The sequence below is a fragment of the Anabrus simplex genome, chromosome 9 (assembly GCF_040414725.1).
Source record: "Anabrus simplex isolate iqAnaSimp1 chromosome 9, ASM4041472v1, whole genome shotgun sequence".
Lineage (NCBI taxonomy): Eukaryota > Metazoa > Arthropoda > Insecta > Orthoptera > Tettigoniidae > Anabrus > Anabrus simplex.
In genome coordinates this window covers 89,268,912-89,292,500 of record NC_090273.1, presented here as the reverse complement: position 1 = coordinate 89,292,500, position 23,589 = coordinate 89,268,912, and the positions used below count along the sequence as shown (strand labels likewise).

Sequence of the window (23,589 nt, the reverse complement as noted above, 5' to 3'; positions counted from 1 at the left end):
TTAAGAGGAAGTACAACTGGGCAACCATCCTCTATATAAAACTAACCAGGGTGAAAAAATGGAAGGGGTCCGACACTTCAAAAAATGAAGGTATCGGCCAAAGGAAGACAAGGGCCACGAAGGGCGTGAAAAATGAAAGACTCCCAAGCCCTCACAAACCTAATAGCGTCGGGGACGAAAAAGAACAAGAGTTGACCAAGGGAGGTCAGACAGGAAAGATAAAAGTGAGGAGCCTGGCACAAGTAAGTGGAAGCAATGCCAGGACCCAGCTAAGGGCCCCGTGGCCGCCAAACCACGCTCCAAAGTTCAGAGCCCCTGGGGCCCCTTTTAGTCGCCTTTTAAGACAGGCAGGGGATAACATGTGTGTTATTCTACTGCCCCCACCCACAGGGGGAGATAGGCCAGACTGCTTACTACATTTCCACCTAACTGATTCCTTCCCTGCCATTTTAGGAGGACATGAGGACAAATTCTCAGTGAGGGTCATTACTGAGTAATTAGTGGAGAATAAGCTAGTGTTCAGATCCTTTGAATAATGAAAGTATCGGGAGGGAGCCAAGAGGACAATGATGGCCATGAAAACAAAAATATGGTAGGTGTTGCAAACGTAACACCCTCAGGATCGGAAGAGAAAAAGAGGTGACCAAGGGGATGCTCTGAAGTATTAACACATTTGGCCACCACTTATAAAAAGTAACAATAGATAGATAAAGTAATTTCACTTAAAATAGCTTATATTTTTTTGTTAATTATTAAGTATATATCAAATATTTACTAAAAGATTTGTCCAGTTTGCCTGGCTTTTCTACTGGAGTGATTAGCTTCATTCTTTCCTAAATCGCTCCTTAATTACCTGGCGGTGAATCATCAGGCAATGATAGCTCTCTTGAGGTCAGTTAAACTACAGTAATCCTAAAATCTAATCACTAAATGACCACTCCAATTTTTAATTGCCGGTGAAGGCTTTCCCTTAACTTGCAATACATTATGTACTTAGCGGGTTGATCGTATTTAAGGGGTAATATGTTTACTTAAATTTTAGAAACGAGATGTGACTGTAGGCAAAAATGCACTTTCAACCAAACTTGGTACACATATGACTTAATATTATCTGGATAGAAATACTGTGGTGGGGTGGGACACACCAATAACCCCATGGGATGCAGAGGGGAGGGAGCGACATGTACAAATAATAAAAGAACAACCTATGTTAGTGTTGAATCCAATCCACACATTTTTTGGGGTCTCGGAGATGAATAGTGATTCACCGGATGAGATTTAAGTCAAAATTCAGCCACAATCGGCATGGGAGAATGGGCTGTGGTGGAAAATAAAATATCCAAGATGTGAAAGATTATGTATGTGCGTCTGCATGTTTCAGCATGGCTCTTAACCAAACTTGGTACACATACTTACGACGTACCATCTGGAGAAAAGTACTGTTGGGGTAAGACACTCCTAGCACCACTGCGGTTGTGGGATGGGTGTTATTGACATGAAGAGTATCCTCGAGAACAACAGATATTAGTGTCAAAATCTTTACTTTTGGGATGGCTGAAATGAATAGCGACATAATTTTATTGATGTTTTTGGAAGGATCATCTACTTCCTAGATAATATGGGCTGCAACAAAAATATCCATGCAAAACAAAATGATCTAAAACAAATTTTAATTTAAACTAGAGAACCCGTGCTGGTCTATAGCTGTCATTATAAACATGTCAGCTAACTCGTCTTCATATGCCTGTCATAGTCATCTTGTTTTTCCTGCCTTTTTCAATGGTTTTATGCACATATGTAATAAGAAGTGTGTTATGGTATGCCGCAGTTTGTAGTCAGAATTCATCCATTCTGAAGTCATCATGCCACCTCTTTGGTAAAAAATCCATCAATTTTCATCTTTCTTTGTTTTTATTCTGCAGTTCTGGATGTGAAGCTTGGTATTCTGTAGTAGAAGGCAACGGTAGTTTTAATTGCACTTCTTCTACAGAGAACAGTTGTCTTGAGAGCTCACAGGTTAGTCTCGAAGGAGATATTTTTCCTACGCAGAGAACTCTTAAGATTCATGGCCTTCACTCTTCCTAGTGTAACTAATTCATCCTCTGGTAAGTGTTCCCAAATAATGTCTAAGGCATAATTAAGTCATGATGGGATCAGTTTGTACGAAGTACCTTTTCACTTAGCAGCTTGAGACTTACTAGTAATGCTCTACCATCTCTTGCTGGGAAAGGTTAGAAAATCAAAGAGTGTAGCAGGGAAGAGTCTACCACTATGATCATTAGAAGTATGAACACTCTGGCCTGGCGGGCAGTAATCAAACATGGCTGCTTACAATGACATTACTTAAGATGATATTCACATATCAGAATATTATGAAAGTACTGCTAAGTACAGCATGTATTGCAGGTTAAGGGATGCCTTCACCTGCAGTTACTGGAGTGATCATTATATTATTTTATTTTATGATCACGCAAAGTTGGCTGAACGTACAGACCTAACAATGTCTCAAGATCCACCGGCAGGTAATTCCGGGGAGAATACAACAAAAATGAAGCCAATCAGTACAGTGGAAAGGAGAGATGGAATTGCCAAAGCTGTTTTTAGTAAACTCTTAATATAAAGATACTCAGCAATAAGTCTAAAAACTACAAAATTGTTTGTAAAATACCAATCAACACCATAATAAAAAATCTACAAAAATTAAGCTTCACTCTTAATGATAAAATCAAACATACAAGAAATGAACCCGGGCAACACACTGAACAATTTCATATCGACACAATATCTGACTGATGTATAACAAATGCTGCAAAGTAGCATGGGTCCACTAGTTACGATTAAAGCAATTAAAAAGTAATCACAGAAATTATTCTTGTGCTTATTTTATGAAATTTCACCACTCCACTTCAAACCCTGACATATTCTGCTTTCCCCATTTTCAGACCAGGTATATGATCCTTAATTTAGGCCATGACTGCTTCCTTCCCAACCGCCCTTGTGGGCTACTTGTACTGATTTGATTCCTGGCCACATTAAGGATGTCAGGACTGGTTTAGGCGTAAACCATGTGTCACCTTGTTATCTACAGTACAAGTCTTCCGGCAGGGCAGCATCCAACTGATAGGAGAAGGACTATACCAGCTGTAGTGCAATGGGGTTTCAATTTTTTTTTGTTCTGCTTTCCTTTTACATCCCTGCATTGTTGAAAATCTCACTTGTATTCCTGAAGCTTTAAATAATAGCAAGGTATCTTCCTTTTCCTCAAGCTCTGTGAAGTGAGATCATCATACCATAAAGGTTAGTTACATTAGATAATCTTACAAACGTTCACTCCACTATCAACACTTGAAAATTCAACAGATTTAAGCTCAAATTCATTAACAGACCTAATGATGTTAAACAGTATCACTATTCCAGAGCAATAACTCTGGTTGCATGATCATTTTACATCCACTGGGAAATGTAGACTCATGAAAAAATGCCTGCTTCCTAACCTCTTTTGTTGATTTAAAATATTCTACCACCTTCTCCTTACCAGCCTCCTTGTGTAGGCTTGCATGCAGAAGGCTCAATTAAAGTAATCTCTACTGTCCTATAGTAGTAGAGAAACAGGCCGTAAGTTTTTAGGGCCTATGAAAAACATCACAGCTCAAGAAGTTGTCAGAAGTTGTCCCGGGAAGGTCATCATTATTTTTTAAAACTTGAATAACTCTGAGATCAATTCAATAATAATGGCGTACAGCCTCCTGAGAGGCCTGGTGCCAGTCCTTTCCTATTAGACGGCCTATAGGCAACCTGCATGTCGGTGAGAATGGGGCTCTACCTAACATGATTTCAACAAAGTATGAAGATGACACACATGCACACACAGAGTCCCCTAGCCAGATGAATTAACCAGTTAAGGTTAAAATCCCCGATTCAGATGAAAATTTAACATGGGACCCTCTAGACCAAAGGTCAGAATGCTAACTATTTAGCCAATGAGCCAGATATCCTTAAGATTAACTTTTTTCGAAATGATTGCTAATGTCCTTTAAGTTATCCAATATTTTTCCATCATTCAGCAGTGACAGATGAAATATTCCTCTGTGAAGGAAAAGACTATCAGAGTCTACATCATACTCATGGAGTCGTAAAATTTTGTCGTCTGTTTCGGGTGCGGATTCATAATGATTTGCAGAGCTACAGAACCACCAGAATTAATGATATTATATTTAGCAATGTGATGAGCGATCCCATCCTTCATATTGTGCATTGTTATCGAGTCAAATATCAATACCCATTCATTTACCGGTGTTTTGGAAGAATTGCTTAGGTCTGTAAACGACAGCACAGTAGAGTGTCTCGATCCTCCTATACTGCCTGTGTTCCGTAATAATAAATTTGGAGCTTAATCGATAAGGAAAATAATTTATTGTACAGGAATATTTCCTAACACCATTACTGAAGAAAAAAACTTCCAACAGAACAAAAAAAACACATACACCTTGCGCACTTCACAAATGTCATCCTTTTTTTAAACAAAAATTAAGGGAGGGCTGTCATGATACCAACCACTACAAACACATAACAGGATAGAAATCAAAATTATCTTAACAGCCTGCTTTATAGCCACTAGTTTAACACAGATAGGCATGAATACCGATATTTGTTGAACTTGCCATAAGAGTGTTGTCATAAAATCACAATCTTCGCAGTCAGTGTAGGTGCTGCCTTCTGTTATTGACGCATGTATGAGTATGATAAGCTTAGTTATTTCCTATGAGTAAACGTGCCTGTTCACTCTCGTCTTTTGCAAGTGGTATTTCGTATAGAACTGTGAAATTAATTAATAATGTTATGCCTATAGATATATTTGAAGTCCTTGTAAAGTTTACTTTTCTGTTTGAGCAATTAAATTTTTTTGTGACCCCCGTAAGTCAATCACCTTGTCCACATTGTGGGAAGTGGGCAATGCATGAAGTAGGGAATTACACGTAGGGGTGACGTACAGTGGGGACTCTGTGTACCTCAGGACCACTATGGCAGCTGTGAAGACCCTTCAAAGAACCCTGAAAAGTGACAGCTAACAGGGCACTGATGAATTCTTCCATGGCAGATGCGGCACAGAAGGAGACCTTTGGAAGGGCAAGTCTGCCTGATGAGGCAACCCTCTTCCCGTGGGGTTACAGAAATAGGGGGAAACCACTGCATTGTGGTGAAGAGGGATCTTCAACGGCTATGTGAGAATACCTCTACAGAAAACGGCAGGTTTGCAGGCTCAGGTAGCAGCCCAACCTCCAAGCTCGGGTGCTGTGGGCTGATAATTTGGACATCTTAAATCCACTTATTGAAAGAAACTGAAGTGAAATGAAACCCAATGAATACCTCAATGATGAACTTCAGCCCAAAACAGAAAATGAGAATCGGTTGTTGGAATGTTGGAACTTTGACAGAGGAAGGTAAACTTAAGCAGGTTGAGAAAGAGATGCAAATTATGGCTTGGAAATTTTTGGCTTAAGTGAAGTGAGGTGGTGTGATTTTGGAGAGATAATAATGCAAAATGGGAATTATTCTGGACAGTCCCTGGACGATGCCAAATGGAGAAATGGAATGGGTATCTTGCTAAGTAGAACATCCATGAACAATCTCAGATAGAATGATGACAGCTAGATTTCAGGTGAACTCAAAATGTAAAATTAGTAGTTTGTTATGCACCAATAGAAGTATCTGATGTGAGAAGCATGGCTTAGATGAAATTAATGATAATGGAGAGATATTTGCATATTTGTGTGCCACACACGAAATGGTGATTGGAGGGATCATCTTTTCTCACAAAAGGTGTCAATATTGCATGGGTATCATCAGATCACAAAATAGAAAATGTGATCGACCATGTAGCTTTTAGTAAGAAGTTTAGAAGATCATTGACAGATGTGAGGAACAGAAAAGGAGCTGATGTTGGTAGTGAACATCATCTAGTAGTAGCTGAGTTTAAATTGCAAATAAAGGCTGCATCAATGAAGTTTACAACTAGAAAAAGAGGTTCAACATACGAAGGTTAAACAATGAAAAGAGGAGGAAAGAATTTAGACAGGAGTTGAAAAATTGATTTGAAGTCCTTTGAAATCTTGCAGAAGATTTGAATGTGGAAAGAACTTGGGAAAATGTTAAGAACACTTATATACAAATGTGTGAAAAAGTAATTGGTTATAGGAGCTATCAACAGAAAGGCTGGATGTCTGAGGAAACAGGGGAATTAATTGAAAAATGTAAAGCGGCAAAAGCTATATTAAATCCAAGCAGAATAAGACAGCAGAAGTCAGATGACCAAGGGAAATATTATGAAATTGACAAAATGGTCAAATGGAGTGTGAGAATTGATAAAAGAAGATGGATTGACCAGCAGGCACAAATTGCAGAGGAAGCTAAGAGAATGGGTGACATGAAACAACTCTCTAATATTACAAGGAAGTAGTAAAGGGGAGGTTATAGGAAGAGTAAACGAGTAAAGGATAAACAAATAAATATGTTGTTGTCAGAAGAAGAACAATTAAGAAGATGGCACAGGTATTTTCCAGAAATTTTTAACTAAGATGTTCCATATGAGCAGGAAATGTAAGAAGAAATAAATGTAGGCTTAGACAGTGAAGACTCAAGAATGAATTTAGACCCCCCCAACAGGCAGTGTATAATGAATAATGCTATGGAGCAGCATGGGTCCCCTAGTAAGTAATTCTGGATTGTCTTTCTAAAAAGTATTCTCAGAACTTTGTCTTGGCTGATTTCCTGAAATATGGCTACACCAATTCAATCCACGCCATGCTGTGTTTCCCATTTTCATACCAGGCAGATGCCTCCTAATTCAGACAATGGTTGCTTCCTTTCCAGCTAATCTCACAGTCTGGAGGTAGTGACTTGATTCCTGGGCAAATTAAAGGACTCAGGGATGTTAGAGGTCCACCAAATATGCTTTTGTAATATACAGATCTTCTGGCTATGTAGTGTCCACTTGGTAGGCCAAGTCAATTATGCCTGTAGTGCAAAGGGTTTTGACATGCTTTTGTTCTGCTTTCCAGTACTACCCCTTTTGAATACGAGCATTGTTGAATATCTCCCTTCTTTTTCTGTGGTATTAAATAATAGCAAGGCCTCTCCTTTCTCCCGTTGCTATGTCGAGGGAGATCCTCACACTGACAGTAATAAAATAAAGCTAGTTACACTAGTTAATCTTACAGATGGTCATTTCATCATCATCAGCAGAAAATCAAACAGAATTTAGCTCAATTCATTAACAACAAATGCTGTTAAACGGCATCATCGTTCCAGAGAAATCTCTGGAGTCATGATCATAATATACCAAGAGTAGCGTAAGGCTAAACACTGAAGATCTTTGTCCAATTTCATTACAGCACTGGTACTAGAAATATGATAGTCCCTCAGACCATCCCTAAGTTCTTCATTACTGTACCTAACTCGTACTATGAGGGCCATCCGGAAAGTAGTACCCGTTAGCACCGCATTAAGCGCTGACGACTCGGGTAGCCCCTGGGCAAGGTCAGACCGCGTCAGTGGCTTGTCTGCCTGCTCTGTGCGAGGTTGCGTGACGCTAGCTTTGCCTGTGTTGTGTCTGTGATCATATAAAATGTTTAAACAAATTGAGAACCCCACCAGTTGTGAAGTGAAGGCCATGATTAAATTTCTTAATGCACAAAACGTTCGACCTTGTGATATTCATCGCCAATTAACAGAGGTGTATGGAGACAATGTGATGGACGAATCGTTTGTTCGGCGCTTGTGTCATAACTTTAACCTGGGGAGGGAGAATATACACGACGAGGAGCATTCAGGGAGACCATCTGTCAGTACAGACCAACTGCTGAGCGCAGTAGACAAATGCATGAAGAACGATCGGCACGTCACAATTGATGAACTCTGTGAAAATTTTCCTAATGTGTCTCGAACAATTGTTCATGAAATTGTCTAAGACCATCTGCATTTTTTTTTAATCTGTGCAAGGTGGGTCCCTCGCATGCTTACAGAGGAGCACAAAACCAAGCATATGGCTGCAGCACAGACGTTTCTGGGACGTTATTCCGATGAAGGAGACTCTTTCCTAACTCGCATCATTACCGGGGACGAAACATAGGTTTGTTATGCATCGCCTGAGAGTAAAGGACAGTCAATGGAGTGGATCATGCTCATTCACCAACCAAACCAAAAAACAAGACAGTTCTGTCCACCAGGAAACTCATGGCAACCATTTTCTGGGATCGCCGAGGTGTACTGCTCATTGATTTTATGGCCCGTGGAGACACAATTAATGCTAAGGCGTATTGTAAAATATTAAAGAAATTACGGCGCGCAATACAAAATCGACGGCAAGGTCTATTGTCTACAGGCGTCATTCTCCTTCATAATGCCAGGCCTCATTCAGCTGCGATAACACAACAACTTTTGCAGCAATTAAGTGGGAAAGCTTCGACCATCCCCCGTATAGCCTGGAATTGGCCCCTTCGGATTTTCATCTCAGTACTATGCTTAAAGACTTTCTGGCGGGAAAAAGATTTTACAGCGATGAAGAACTTAAACGAGCCGTGACTACGTATCTCAATATGCTGGCGGTATAGGACTATGACGGTGGAAAACAAAAACACGTCCCACGTTTTGACAAATGCCTAAATTTGCTTGGAGAAGTAGTGTAAAGTATGCTCTTTCCAATAAAAATGTGTATATTTGGTAATATTTACTCCTGTGTCTTTATTGCGCAAACGGGTACCACTTTCCGGATGGCCTTCGTATAATGAAACGTCTCATACTTGCAAACAATTACACGCATCAGTGTTCGCACTTATGAAGAAATTCAAGTCCCTTGATTCTGAAAACCTGTATTGTGGCACTCAATCATGTCACAATTCAAAAAATTATATGAGCCAAGATTTAGACGTCTAGTGTAATGTGAATACAGGTAATGTTTGTGTGTGTTCAGCTCCAGACATAAAGGAAAATCAGTCTTGAATTCCATAGTCACTTGTTAGGTCACTGTAGGAGGAAAGTGACAGAGCCAGGAAGTGCAGCTGGGTAAAGCAAGAAGAGAAAATTAGAGGAGAAACTCTGCATGTAAATGGATGCACTAACAGACGGGGGGCACTGAATGGATGATGACGATAATGATTACCGACTATCTGTTAAAGGAGAAGATACTACTACTACTACTACTACTACTACTACTACTACTACTACTACTACTACCCCCACCTCCAGGCATGTCATCTTTGGGTTTTTAATGGGAACCTGGGCGATTTAGCATGAGCAAAGGCATGTGAAATGAGGAACAAATTTTATTGTAAACATTCCTATATATTTACAATTATCACTAACAATCAGAGAAAACAGAACAATAATACAGCTTGTAGATCAAATAAATTTTTGAATGAGTCTTATGAATGGAGATTTCAATTATATTCACAAGTATACAGAAAAATAAAACTTGATTCATAAATATTTTTTAAAAAATATCTTATATATGAAGCTATCAAAAAGAAACACTGGAAGGAAGGTAGAACTTGCTTCATAAATACATCTTCTGAATAAAAATCCTGTTACTGTATGTTGTTAATTTATGATATGAAATGTTCATAGCTCTGCCACCAGAAGAACTGCCTGGACAGTCTCCATTGGGAAATGTAGTTCTCCAGCTGTAACGCCTTACCAGCCTCCATGTATGCTCAAATGCAGAAGGCTCACCAAATGCAATCTCTACTGTCCTGTATTTGTATAGAAAAAATCCTTGAGTTTTTTAGGGCCAAATAAAGCCTCTCAGATGTCACAGCAGCTCAATTTTGAGAGGTGAATGAAAAGAAAGGTGGATGTCGGCTATATCTAGGCAAGATCCTAAACTTGGACGCTAGTGGAATCCGCCAACACAGACCAAACACAACCCCTTGCTTACTAATATTTGCCCTTTCGGACGGATATGGTTTTGATATTTTAAAAATTGTACACAAGTATTAAGGTAATAAATTTACCATAAATTATGTAAGCAACTATTTTACTGTTGCTGCCAAAACAGTCATATTTCAATGTATTTGCAGCAACTGGTAAGTCATTCTAGTACTGTCAATGGATTATGCCACTCATAAAATTAATTTCAGATAGACATGGAGAGGTTGTTGTGGTACTTACTTTGAGTTCACAGGTGGCTGTTTTTTTTTTCCCTCTTCAACTTCTGAAACAAGGAGGAAGATGCATTTGTTAGTGGGGCCCTAAGACAAAGTAATAAATTCAAAATAAATTACGTAAGCATCTATTTTATTGTTGCCACCAAAGCTATGGTATTTGAATGTATTTCGAGCAATTTGTAAGTCCTTCTACTACTATCAATGTATTATGTCACTCATTAAATTAATTGCAAATAGAAATGGACAGGTTGTGTGGTGCTTACTTTGAGGTTGACTGCAATTTCCCCTGGCCCCCTAAATTATGAAACAAGGAGGAAGAGGCATATGATAGAGAGGCCTTATGACACATTGCAGTAGACATGAGGACAAGTTCTCAGTGAGGGTCATTATTGAGTAATTAGTGGAGAATAAGCAAGTGTTCAGATCCTTTGAATAATGGAAGTATTGGGAGGGAGCCAGAAGGACAATGATGGCTGTGAAAACAAAAATATGGTAGGTGTTGCAAACGTCGGCCACCCCTTATGAAAAATATCAATAGATAGATAAAGTAGTATCACTTAAAGTAGCTTATGTTTCTTTCGTTAATTAAGATGGGTATATTAAAACATTTACTAAAATACTTCTCCAGTTTGCCAGGCTTTCCTACTGGACTAATTAGCTTCATTCTTTAATAATCTCTCCTTAATTACCTGGCGGTTAATCATCAGGCAATTATAGGCCTCTTGAGTTCACGTAACTTACACTAATCCTAAAATCTAATCACTAAATGACTACTCCAGTAAATGCTGACAAAAGCTTTACCTTCGCTCGCAATATATTATGTACTAAGTAGGTTGATCGTATTTAAGGCGAAATACGTTTACGTAAAGATTGAAAATGACAGGAGACTAAAGGGCAAACCTGCACTTTCAACCATACACATCTGATAAAAATACTGTGGTGGGGTGGGACATACCAAGAACCCAATGGGATGTAGAGGGGAGGGAGAGAAATGTACAAATAATAAATGAACGACGTATGTTAGTGTTGATTCCCAACTTTTTGCGGTCTCGCAGATGAATAGTGATTCTCCGGATGATATTTAAGTAAAAATTCAGCCACAATTGGCATGGGGGAATAAGATGTGGTGGAAAATATATTATCCAAAATGTTCAAGATCATGTATGAACGTCTCCATGTTTCAGCATGGCTCTCAACCAAACTTGGTACACATATGATTTAATACTATCTGGATAGAAATACTTTGGTGGGGTGGGACACATCAATCACTCCATGGGATGCAGAGGGGAGGGAACAACATGTACAAATAATAAAAGAACAACCTATGTTAGTGTTGAACCACACTTCTTTTGTGGTCTCGGGGATGAATAGTGATTCTCCAGATGAGATTTAAGTAAAAATACACCCACAATCGGCATGGGAGAATGAGCTGTGGTGGAAAATCAAATATCTAAGATGTCCAAGATTATATATATATGTATCTGCATGTTTCAGCATGGCTCTTAAACAAACTTGGTACGCATACTTACGACGTACCATCTGGAGAAATGTACTGTTGGGGTAAGACACTCCTAGCACCACTGCGGTTGTGGGATGGGTGTTAGTGACATGAAAAGTATCCTAGAGAACAACAGATATTAGTGTCAAAATCTTTACTTTTTGGGATGGCTGAATTTAATTGTGACATATTTTTATTACTTGTTTGGGAGGATCATCTACTGCCTAGATAATATGGGCTGCAACAAAAACTTCAAGGAAAAAAAATAAAATGATCTAAAACAAATTTTTATTTAAACTAGAGGACCCGTGCTGCTCTATAGCTTTCATTATAAACATGTCAGATAACTCGTCTTCGTATGCCTGTCATAGTTATCTTGTTTTTTCTGCCTCTTTCAATGATTTTATGCACATATGTAATAAGAAGTGCCTTATGGTATGCTACAGTTCGTAGTCAGAATTTGTCCATTCTGATGTCATCATGCCATCTCTTTGGTAAAAATCTGTCCATATTTCATCATTTTATTTTTTTATTCTGCAGTTCCAGATGTAAAGCTTGGTATTTTGTAGTAGAAAGCAACGGTACTTTTAAATGAAGTTCTTCTATATAGAAGAGTTGTCTTGAGAGGTCACAGGTTAGTCTTGAAGGACAGTTTTTTCCCAGTCAGAGAACTCTTAAGATACATGGCCTTTTCTTTCTAGCGTACCTACTTCATCCTCTGGTTAATGTTACCAAATAATATCTAAGGCATAATTATGTCATGATGGGGTCTGTTTGTACGTAGAACCTTTTCACTTAGCAGCTTGAAACTTATTAGTAATACTCTACCATCTCTTGCTGGGAAAGGTTAGAAAATCAAAGAGTATGTGGCAGGGAAGAGTCTACCACTATGATCATTAGAAGTATGAACTCTCTGGCCTGGCAGGCAGTAAACAAACATGGCTGTTGACAATGACATTACTTAAGATGATATTCACATATCAGAATATTATGAAAGTACTGAAGTACAGCATGTATTGCAGGTTAAGGGATGCCTTCACCTGCAGTTAATGGAGTGATCATTAAATATTGTTTTATATGATTACGTAAAGTTGGCTGAACTTGGAGACCTAACAAAGTCTCAAAATCCACCGGCAGGTAATTCCTGGTAGAATACAACAAAAATGAAGCCAATCAGTACAGTGGAAAGGAGAGATGGAATTGCCAAAGCTGTTTTTAGTAAACTCTTAATATAAAGATACTCAGCAATAAGTCTAAAAACTACAAAATTGTTTGTAAAATACCAATCAACACCATAATAAATAATCTACAAAAATTAAGCTTCACTCTTAATGATAAAATCGAACATACAAGAAATGAACCCGGGCAACACACTGAACAATTTCATATCGACACAATATCTGACTGATGTATAACAAATGCTGCAAAGTAGCATGGATCCACTAGTTACGATTAAAGCAATTATAAAGTAATCACAGAACTTTATCTTGTGCTTATTTTACGAAATTTCACCACTCCACTTCGAACCCTGCCATATTCTGCTTTCCCCATTTCCAGACCAGGTATATGATCTTAATGTAGGCCATGACTGCTTCCTTCCCAACCGCCCTTGTGGGCTACTTGTACCGATTTGATTCCTGGCCACATTAAGGATGTCAGGACCGTTATAGGCGACCACCACGTGTCACCTTGTTATCTACAGGTCTTCCGGCAGGGCAGCATCCAAATGATAGGAGAAGGACTATACCAGCTGTAGTGCAATTGGGTTTCAATTTTTTTGTTCTGCTTTCCTTTTACATCCCTGCGTTGTTGAAAATCTCCCTTGTATTCCTGACGCTTTAAATAATAGCAAGGTATCTTCCTTCTCCTCAAGCTCTGTGAAGTGAGATCATCATACCATAAAGGTTAGTTACATTAGATAATCTTACACATGTTCACTCCATTATCAACACTTGAAAATTCAACAGATTTAAGCTCAAATTCATTAACAGAGCTAATGATGTTAAATGGTATCACTATTCCAGATCAATAACTCTGGTTGCATAATCATTAACTACTAAGTGTACTGCAAGGCTGAATTCCTTTGTCCAATTTCATTATGGCACTGGTACTATAAATATGATAGTCCCTCAGATTATCCCTAAGTTCTTTGTTACTGTACCTAACTTGTACCATAATGAAACATCTCGTATTCGGAAATCATTTCTCGCATCAGTATTGGACTTATGATGAAATTTGAGTTCCTTGATACTACCAACTTGTACTGTGGTACTCAAACATGTCACAGTTCGAAATAATTACACGGGCTGAGAATTAGATGTCTAGTGCAATGTGAATACAGGTACTGTTTCGTGTCTGTAGTGTACAAGTATAAGGAAACTTATCTTGACTTCCAAAGCCACTGTATGAAGGATTCACGGCTACAACTTGTTAGGTCACTGTAAGAGGAAGTCGACAGACCCAGCAAGTGTAGCTGGCCAGAGTAAGAAGAGAAAATTAGAGGAGGAAATTTGTGTGGATACGGACGCACTAGCAGACTGGAGGCATTAAATGGATGATGACGATAATGATTGCTGACATTCTGTTAAAAGAGAAGATACTACCTACCTCCAGGCCCACTGACTTTGGGTATTTAATGGGGGGGGAGGTGGGCATGATTAACATGAAAACAGGCACATTGAATGAGAAACAAATATTATTGTAAACATTCCTATATAATAACAACTAGCAATTGTACCCGTGCTTCGCTACGGTATTCCAGATTGTATACGGATATCCAAGTAAATTACTGTACATGAAGTTAATAATAATTTTAAATTGCATGTAAATTGGCGTTATCCGAGAAAAAGCATAGGGAGGTCCACAGACGATGTTTCCAATGTAAAGTGCGAGTTGTGGAGTTGTGATGATAACGACAGGTGCACTTGTCTACCACACTTCATTATGTTTTAGAAACGTTGAATAGGGTGAAATTTGTGTAAGATTTTCACACAGTGCATTACTTTTCAGATACTTATGCGACAGCTTCAAACATAAGAATTTGGCTCACATATGGCTACTGGGCGGGCCAATATTCGTGTAGAATTTGATGATCCCATCTTTCCTATAAGTGAATCAAACCATCAATTGTACGTGTACAAAGTGCAAAATTTAGGTAAATCCAGAAATAGAGAAAAATTTAATGTATAAGGGATAGAGGTACGACAAAAGGTCATAGGACCGAAGTTGTAGATCACTCCAAATTGAACGGAGATTGTGCCATCCGTTTTGTGATACGACTTACCGTTTAGCCACGAAATACATCGAAAGGAAGGACTGCACCGTCATTAAAATTGCCTCCATATTTCGATATTTTTCTGGGGTAAAAAATAAAATTTTTAAACATCTCGTAAATTTTCCGTCGGTTACATGCTAAAAGCTATAATTTTGCAAAATTTCAATTTTCTAACTTGTCTGGGAGATTGTGCTGCGATCTTGATATGGGTGAGTGGGTTAAAAATCAGGACTTTAAGGAAACTTTTAAGCCCATAAAACCTGTAGGTTCAGGATAAATATCACCGACAGGTTTGAAACTCCCAGCATGTACCCCTCAGAGAATTATGAGATTTTGAGATTTTTCTAGGGATCCTGAAGTCATCAGGTTGTCTGGTACCAAGTTTTAAATTTCTAAGATGCCTAGAATGGTCTCACTAATTTTCGTCTGTTTTCATTTTTATGCATTAATTTATACATAGAGAGATCGCGCCAAACAGACTTCCATTTATTAGGGTGGATAAAATTTTACCCGCTTCCCTAGTGGTTCTAGGGGCGTCTTTCTCCCACAGTACGTTTTCCAGGTAAAGTCATACTGGAACATACACACGTCCATTATCTCGGTCATTTCTGACAATTTATTTTTTCACCCTCTCTCGCCCCCTATGCCAAAGGGGGCTGAAGTCAGACTTTAAACATCCGGAATGTTACTATTCATCTCAGCGACCCGGAAAAGTATGGATTCGGCAGTATATTCGATTACTATTACATCTCACTCCCCCTTCCCCCACCCTAAATGGGGCTAAACTTTGAGTTTTAAAAAATCGGAATGTTGCTATTCATCTCAGCGACCCCGAAAAGTATGGGTTCGACACTACTTTCGATGATTTGTATATCTCAGTCCCCTTGCACCTTCCCCGCCCCTAAGGGTTCCTGGGGTGTTTTACCCCCATGTGGTTTGTCTCCTGATATAAAAAATTCGGAGTGTCACTATTCACCTAAGCGACTATGTATTCGACACTATTATTTCTATATATCACTCTCCCATCACCCCCCACCACGAAGGGGGATGAACTTGGACTTTAAAAAATTCCGGAGTGTCACTGTTTATCTCAGCGACCCCGAAAAGTATGGGTTCGACACTACTTTCGATGATTTGTATATCTCAGTCCCCTTGCACCTCCCCCGCCCCTAAGGGTTCCTGGGGTGTTTTACCCCCATGTGGTTTGTCTCCTGATATTAAAAATTCGGAGTGTCACTATTCACCTAAGCGACTATGTATTCGACACTATTATTTCTATATATCACTCTCCCATCGCCCTCCACCACGAAGGGGGATGAACTTGGACTTTAAAAAATTCCGGAGTGTCACTGTTTATCTCAGCGACCCCGAAAAGTATGGGTTTGACACTATTTTCGATGATTTGTATATCTCAGCCCCCTCGCCGTCCTCCCTGCCCCTAAGGGTTCCTAGGCTGTCTTACCCCCACATGGTTTTTCTCCTGATACTAAAAATCCGGAGTGTACAATTCACCTCGGCGACCCCGAAAACTATGTATTCGACACTATTTTCGTTTAATTTTATATATCACTCCCCCTCGCCGCCACCCCAAAGGGGGTTGAACTTGAACTTTTAAAAAAATCCGGAGTGTCACTATTCATCTCAGCGACCCCAAGAAGTATGTATTCGACATTATTTTCGTTTAATTTTATATATCACTCCCCCTCGCCCCCCATGCGAAAGGGAGCTGAACTTTGACATTTGAAAAATGGGGAGTGTGACTGTTCATCACAGCGACCCCGAAAACTGTGGATTCGGCACTTTTTTCGATTATTTTTATACCTTGCCCCCCCCCCTGACCCTCCACCCCTAAGGGAGCTACGGATGGCTTACCCCCACAGTGCTCTTCTCCAGATAGTAAGTCATAAGTGTACCAAGTTTGGATGAAATTGCTCCAGTGGTTTAGGAGGCGATGTGTCATTTACACACACACGCACATGCATACATCCATTTTTATATATAGTAAGAAGAAGAAGATTATGCTTGCTTTATTATTACATAGAGAAATTTTATTTTGAACACTGCAGAGATCTAAACTTAAACTGTATATCCGAAGAAATTATTCGAATCGGAGGAATGAATATTACTTCGCTCGCGGCATGCCCAATCATGAGAATGGCTTCAATAATATTAGTCATCAGTTTCAGAGTCGTGTTCATTGCAGAGGGCAGGATTCTTATTCTTAAGAAGGATAATTGGTGCCACAATCGTCCGCTCTAAGATGTTCGAGGGTACTCCAGGTGACTCCAAGTCTTTCGAAGCTCCGCCGTGTAGTCGATAGACTTGTAACTGTGTAGAACATCGGGTAATTCTTGTAAAAGTTGTTTGTTGAAAGAAATGAATGACATAATATATGATAGCAAGAATGAAGAGGATGAAACCCGGCGCCGGCACATATGCCACTCCTCTCGAATAGCTCAAGACTTAACGTCCCGATCCGACGGACGAATCATCATCAACACCGTCATATGCCCTCACACCATGTAAGACCAAAAACAACTTCTTACGTCCTGGACGTAAAATGGCTCCTTGAATATTGTGTTCTCTACCTATCTTATCTACGTCGCCTAGCGACAGCGACTCTATGCATTTAATCTTGGTGACAGCACGTTGAATTGTCGTATCACAATGCACGTTTTCCGATGGTTTTTCGTTCATAACTCACCAACGAAAGCGAAAATGAAAATTCCGGCTTCGAGGTGCATTCGGACCCCTTTCCATCTACCTGTGTTCAAAATTTCAGACCTCTACGTGCTGTAGATTTTGCTGGGCATCGCGCACAGACAGACAGACAGACAAACACTTCCTTTTATAATATTATAGATTATCACAAACAATAAATACTGTAATAACAGGGTAATAGAGCTTTAAGTCTTATGTATGGAGATTTCAAATATATTCAAATGTAAACAGAAAAATAAAACTTGGTTCATAAATATTATGTACAATATATTAAGAAGAAACACTAGTAAAAAAGTTCCAAACTTACTACAAAAATACATTTTCTGAATAAATGTCCTATAACTGTATATTGTTAATTTTATAAAATAACATGTAAGCAGCTTTGCCACCACATGTACCGCCTGGACAGTCTCCACTGGGAAATGTAGATTCTGAAGGAATGCCCGCTTCCTAATCTCTTTTGTTGATTTAAAATATTCTACCACCTTCTCCATATGTAATGCCTTACCAGCCTCATTGTGTAGGCTCGCATGCAGAAGGCTCGATGAAAGTAATCCTTACTGTCCCGGGGGCCTGTGAAAAACCTCTCAGATCATGAAGTTGTCCCGGGAAGGTCATCATTATTTTTAAAAACTGAATAATTATGAGACCAAATCAATAATAATGGCGTACAGCCTCCGGAGAGGCCCGGTGCCGGTCTCTTTCTATTAGATGGCCTAGGCAGCCGAACACGATTTCAACAAAGTATGAAGACGACACACACACACACACACACACACACACACACACACACACACACACACACACACACACACACACACAGTCTGAGCCAGATGAATTAACCAGTTAAGGTTAAAATCTCCGATTCGGATGAGAATTGACACGGGACTATCTAGACCAAAGGCCAGAATGCCAACTATTTAGCCAATGAGCCAGACATCCTTAAGATGAACTTTTTTCAAAATTATTGGTAATGTCCTTTAAGTTATCCATTAATTTTCCTTCAATCAGCAGTGACAGATGAAATATTCCTCTGTGAAGGAAAAGACTATTAGAGTCTACATCATATTCATGGAGTCATAAAATTTTGTCTTCTGTTTCAGGTGCAGATTCATAATGTTTTGCAGAGCTACAGAACCTCCAGAATTAAAGATATTATATTCAGCAATTCGATGAGCGATCCCATTCATCATGGAAAATTCTAAGTTCCCATGGAGGGAATTAGATATTTTTCACTTCTGATAAGTCCACCTGCATATATCCCAGCGTCAGTGGTCTGGTCTGACACATTCCACTCTTATGAGTCTAGTGTCAGATCTACGACAAAACGCTGGTTAATAGAGCAAACACTTGTAAAGCCTTACATCTGACCCATTCTTCATATCGTGCATTGTTATCGAGCCAAACATCCATACCCATTCATTAATTGGTGTTTTGGCAAAATTGCTTAGGTGTAAACGACAGCAGAGTAGCGTGTCTCAATCCTTCTATACTGCCTGCTTTATAGCCAGTAGTTTAGCACAGAAAGGCGTGAATACCAATATTTGTTGAAGTTGCCGTAAGAGTGTTGTCATAGATTCACAATCTTTGCAGTCAGTGTCGGTGTTGCCTTCTGTTATTGACGCATGTATGTGTACGATAAGCTTAGTTATTTCGTATGAGTAAATGTGCCTGTTCACTCTCGTTTGACAAGTGGTATTTTGTATAGAACTGTGAAATTAATTAACATTGTTATGTTTATAGATAAGTCTGAAGTTCTTGTAAAGTTTACTTTTCTCTTCTGATTATGCAAGTTACATTTTTTTGTGACTATCTTAAGTCAATCACCTCGTCCACATTGTGCGAGGTGGGCAAATGCATGAAGTATGGTATTGCCCGTAGGGGTGACGTACAGCAGAGATTTTGTGTACCTCAGGACCACTATGGCAGCTGTGAAGGCCCTTCAAGGAACCCTGAAAAGTGACAGCTAACAGAGCACTGATGAATTCTTCAATGGCAGGTGCGGCAGAGAAGGGGACATTTGGAAGGGCAAGTCTGCCTGATGAGGCAACCCTCTTCCTGTGGGGTTACAGAAATAGGGGGCAAGCACTGTCTTGTGGTAAAGAGGGATCTTTAACGGCTACGTGAGGCAACCCCTACAGAAAATGGCAGGTTTGGAGGCTCAGGTAGCAGCCCAACATCCAAGCTCGGGTGCTGTGGGCTAATAACTTGCACATCTTAAACCCACTTATTAAAAGAAACTGAAGTCAAATGAAACCCAAAGGATACCATGATGATGAACTTTAGATCAAAACAGAAAATGAGAATCAATTGTTTTAATGTTAGAACTTTGACAGAGGAAGGTAAACTAAAACAGGTTGAGAAAGAGATGCAAATTATGGCTTGGATTTTTTTGGAAAGATAATGATGCAAAATGGGAACTATTCTGGACAGTCCGGGGATGATGCTAAATGGAGAAATGGAATGGGTATCTTGCAAAGTAGGACATCCACGAAGAGTTTAATTGGATGGAGTCCCATCCCAGACACAAAGATGACAGCTAGATTTCGAGGTAAAATCAAAATGTAACAATAGTAGTTTGTTATGCACTAATAGAATTATCTGATGTGGAAAACATGTTTTAGATGAAATGAATGATAATGGAAAGAGAATGGCATATTTGTGTGCCACACAGGAAATGGTGATTGGAGGGATCATCTTTCCTCACAAAACGTGTCATAATATTACATGGGTATCACCAGAACACAAAATATAAAATGTAATCAACCATGTAGCATTTAGTAAGAAGTTTAGAAGATCATTGACAGATGTGAGGAACAGAAAAGGAGCTGATGTTGGTAGTGAACATCATCTAGTAGTAGCTGAGTTTAAATTGCAAATAAAGGCTGCATCAAAGAAGTTTACAACTAGAAAAAAGAGGTTCAACATACGAAGGTTAAACAATGAAAAGAGGAGTAAAGAATTTAGACAGGAGTTGAAAAATTGATTTGAAGTCCTTTGAAATCTTGCAGAAGATTTGAATGTGGAAAGAACTTGGGAAAATGTTAAGAACACTTATATACAAATGTGTGAAAAAGTAATTGGTTATAGGAGCTCTCAACAGAAAGGCTGAATGTCTGAGGAAACAGTGGAATTAATTGTAAAATGTAAAGCGGCAAAAGCTATATTAAATCCAAACAAAACAAGACAGCACTAGTCAGAGGACCAAACGAAATATTATGAAGTTAACAAAATAGTTAAAACGAGTGTGAGAAATGATAAAAGAAGATGGATTGACCAGCAGGCACAAATTGCAGAGGAAGCTGGGAAAAAAGGGTGATATGAAACAACTCTATAATATTACAAGGAAGTACTCAAGGGGAGGTTATAGGAAGAGTAAACGAGTGAAGGATAAACAAAGAAATATGTTGTTATCAGAAGAAGAACAATTAGGAAGATGGCATGAGAATTTTCCAGAAATTTTAAACTAAGATGATGGAAATCAGCAGAAAATGTAAGAAGAAATAAATGTAGGCTTAGATAGTGAAGACTCAAGAATGAAGTTAGACCCCCCAACAGGCAGTGTATAATGAATAATGCTGTGGAGCAGCATGGGTCAACTAGTAAGTAATTCTGGATTGTCTTTCTAAAAAGTATTCACAGAATTTTGTCTTGGGTTGATTTTCTGAAATTTGGTTAATCCAATTCAATCCACGCCATGCTGTTTTCCCCATTTTCATACCACGCAGATCCCCCTAATTCAGAACATGGTTGCTCCCTTTCCAGTTAATCCCACAGTCTGGAGGTAGTGATTTGATTCCTGGGCAAATTAAAGGACGCAGGGATGGTTAGAGGTCCACCAAAGATGCTTTTGGAATATACAGATCTTCTGGCTATGTAGTGTCCACTTGGAAGGCCAAGTCGATTATGGCTGTAGTGCAAAAGTTTTCCACCTGCTTTTTCCTGCTTTCCAGTCCTAGCCCTTTTCGATACATGCATTGTTGAATATCTCCCTTCTTTTTCTGTGGCATTGAATAATAGCAAGGCCTCTCCTTTCTCCCGTTGCTATGTCGAGGGAGATCCTCACACTGACAGTAATAAAATAAAGCTAGTTACACTAGTTAATCTTACAGATGGTCATTTCATCATCATCAGCAGAAAATCAAACAGAATTTAGCTCAATTCATTAATAGAGCAAATGCTGTTAAACGGCATCATCGTTCCAGAGAAATCTCTGGAGGCATGATCATAATATACCAAGAGTAGCGTAAGGCTAAACACTGAAGATCTTTGTCCAATTTCATTACAGCACTGGTACTAGAAATATGATAGTCCCTCAGACCATCCCTAAGTTCTTCATTACCATACCTAACTCGTACTACGAGGGCCATCCGGAAAATAGTACCCGTTAGGGCCACATTATGTGCTGACGACTCGGGTAGCTGTTGGGCAAGGTCAGACCGCGTCAGTGGTTTGTCTGCCTGCTCTGTGCGAGATTGCGTGATGCTAGCATTGCCTGTGTTGTGTCTGCGATCATTTAAAATGTTTAAAAACAATGAGAATCCCGCCAGTTGTGAAGTGAGGGCAATGATTAAATTTCTTTTTGCACTAAACTTCGACCTTGTGATATTCATCGCCAATTAACGGAGGTGTATGGAGACAATGTGATGGACAAGTTGTTTGTTCAGCACTGGTGTCGCAACTTCAACCTGGGGAGGGGGAATACACACGACGAGGAGCATTCAGGGAGACCATCTGAGGAACAATCGTCACGTCGTAAATGATGAACTCTGTGAACATTTTCCCAATGTGTCTCAAACAATTCTTCATGATACTGTCAAACAACATCTGCATTATTCAAAAATCTGTGCAAGGTGGGTCCATCGCATGCTTACAGGGGAGCACAAAACCAAGCAATTGGCTGCAGCACTGAAGTTTCTGGGATGTTATTCCAATGAAGGAGACTCTTTCCTGACGTGCATCATTACTGGGGATGAAACATGGGTTTGGTATGCCTCACCTGAGAATAATGGACATTCAATGGAGTGGCATCACGCTCATTCACCAACCAAACCAAAAAAATTCAAGACAGTTCTGTCCACCAGGAAACTCAAGGCAACCGTTTCCTGGCATCCCTGAAGTGTACTGCTCATTGATTTTATGGCCCGTGGAGACATAATTAATGCTAATGCGTATTGTGAAACATTAAAGAAATTAGGACGGGCAATACAAAATTGATGGCGAGGTCTATTGTCTACAGGCGTCATTCTCCTTCATGACAATGCCAGGCCTTATGCAGCTGCGATTACACAACAACTTTTGCAGCAATTCAAGTGGGAAACCTTCGACCATCCCCCATATAGCCCGGACTTGACCCCTTCGGATTATCATCACTTTACGAAGCTTAAAGTCTTTCTGGCGGGAAAAACATTTGACAGCGATGAAGAACTTAAACGAGCCGTGGCTACGTATCTCAATACACATGCGGCGGAGGACTATGACGGTCGAATACAGAAACTCGTCCCACATTTTACAAATGCCTAAATTTGCTTGGAGATTATGTGGAGAAGTAGTGTAAAGTATGCTCTTTCCAACAAAAATGTGTATATATGTTAGTATTTACTCCTGTGTATTTATTGCGCAAACGGCTACCACTTTTCGGATGGCCTTCGTATAATGAAACGTCTCGTACTTGGAAACAATTACAAGCATCAGTGTTCTCACTTATGGAGAAATTCAAGTCCTTTGATTCTGCCAACCTGTAATCATGTCACAATTCAAAAAATTATATGAGCCAAGATTTAGACATCTACTGCAATGTGAATACAGGTACTGTTTGTGTGTGTTCAGCTCCAGACATAACGAAAAACCAGTCTTAAATTCATAGTCACTGTAAGAGGAAAGTGACAGAGCCAGGAATTGCAGCTGGGTAAAGCAAGAAGAGAAAATTAGAGGAG

At 39.4% G+C, this 23,589-nt stretch overlaps 1 protein-coding gene across 2 annotated transcripts in view; it reads right to left on the bottom strand.

Moving 5' to 3' along the window:
• The window catches only part of LOC136880879 (uncharacterized), a gene marked incomplete in the record, with an annotated part of 321,955 nt that overhangs the window by 263,411 nt on the left and 34,955 nt on the right, over window positions 1-23,589 (bottom strand). For both annotated transcript variants that reach the window (XM_068229264.1, XM_068229265.1), the window contains 1 exon segment: window positions 10,165-10,207.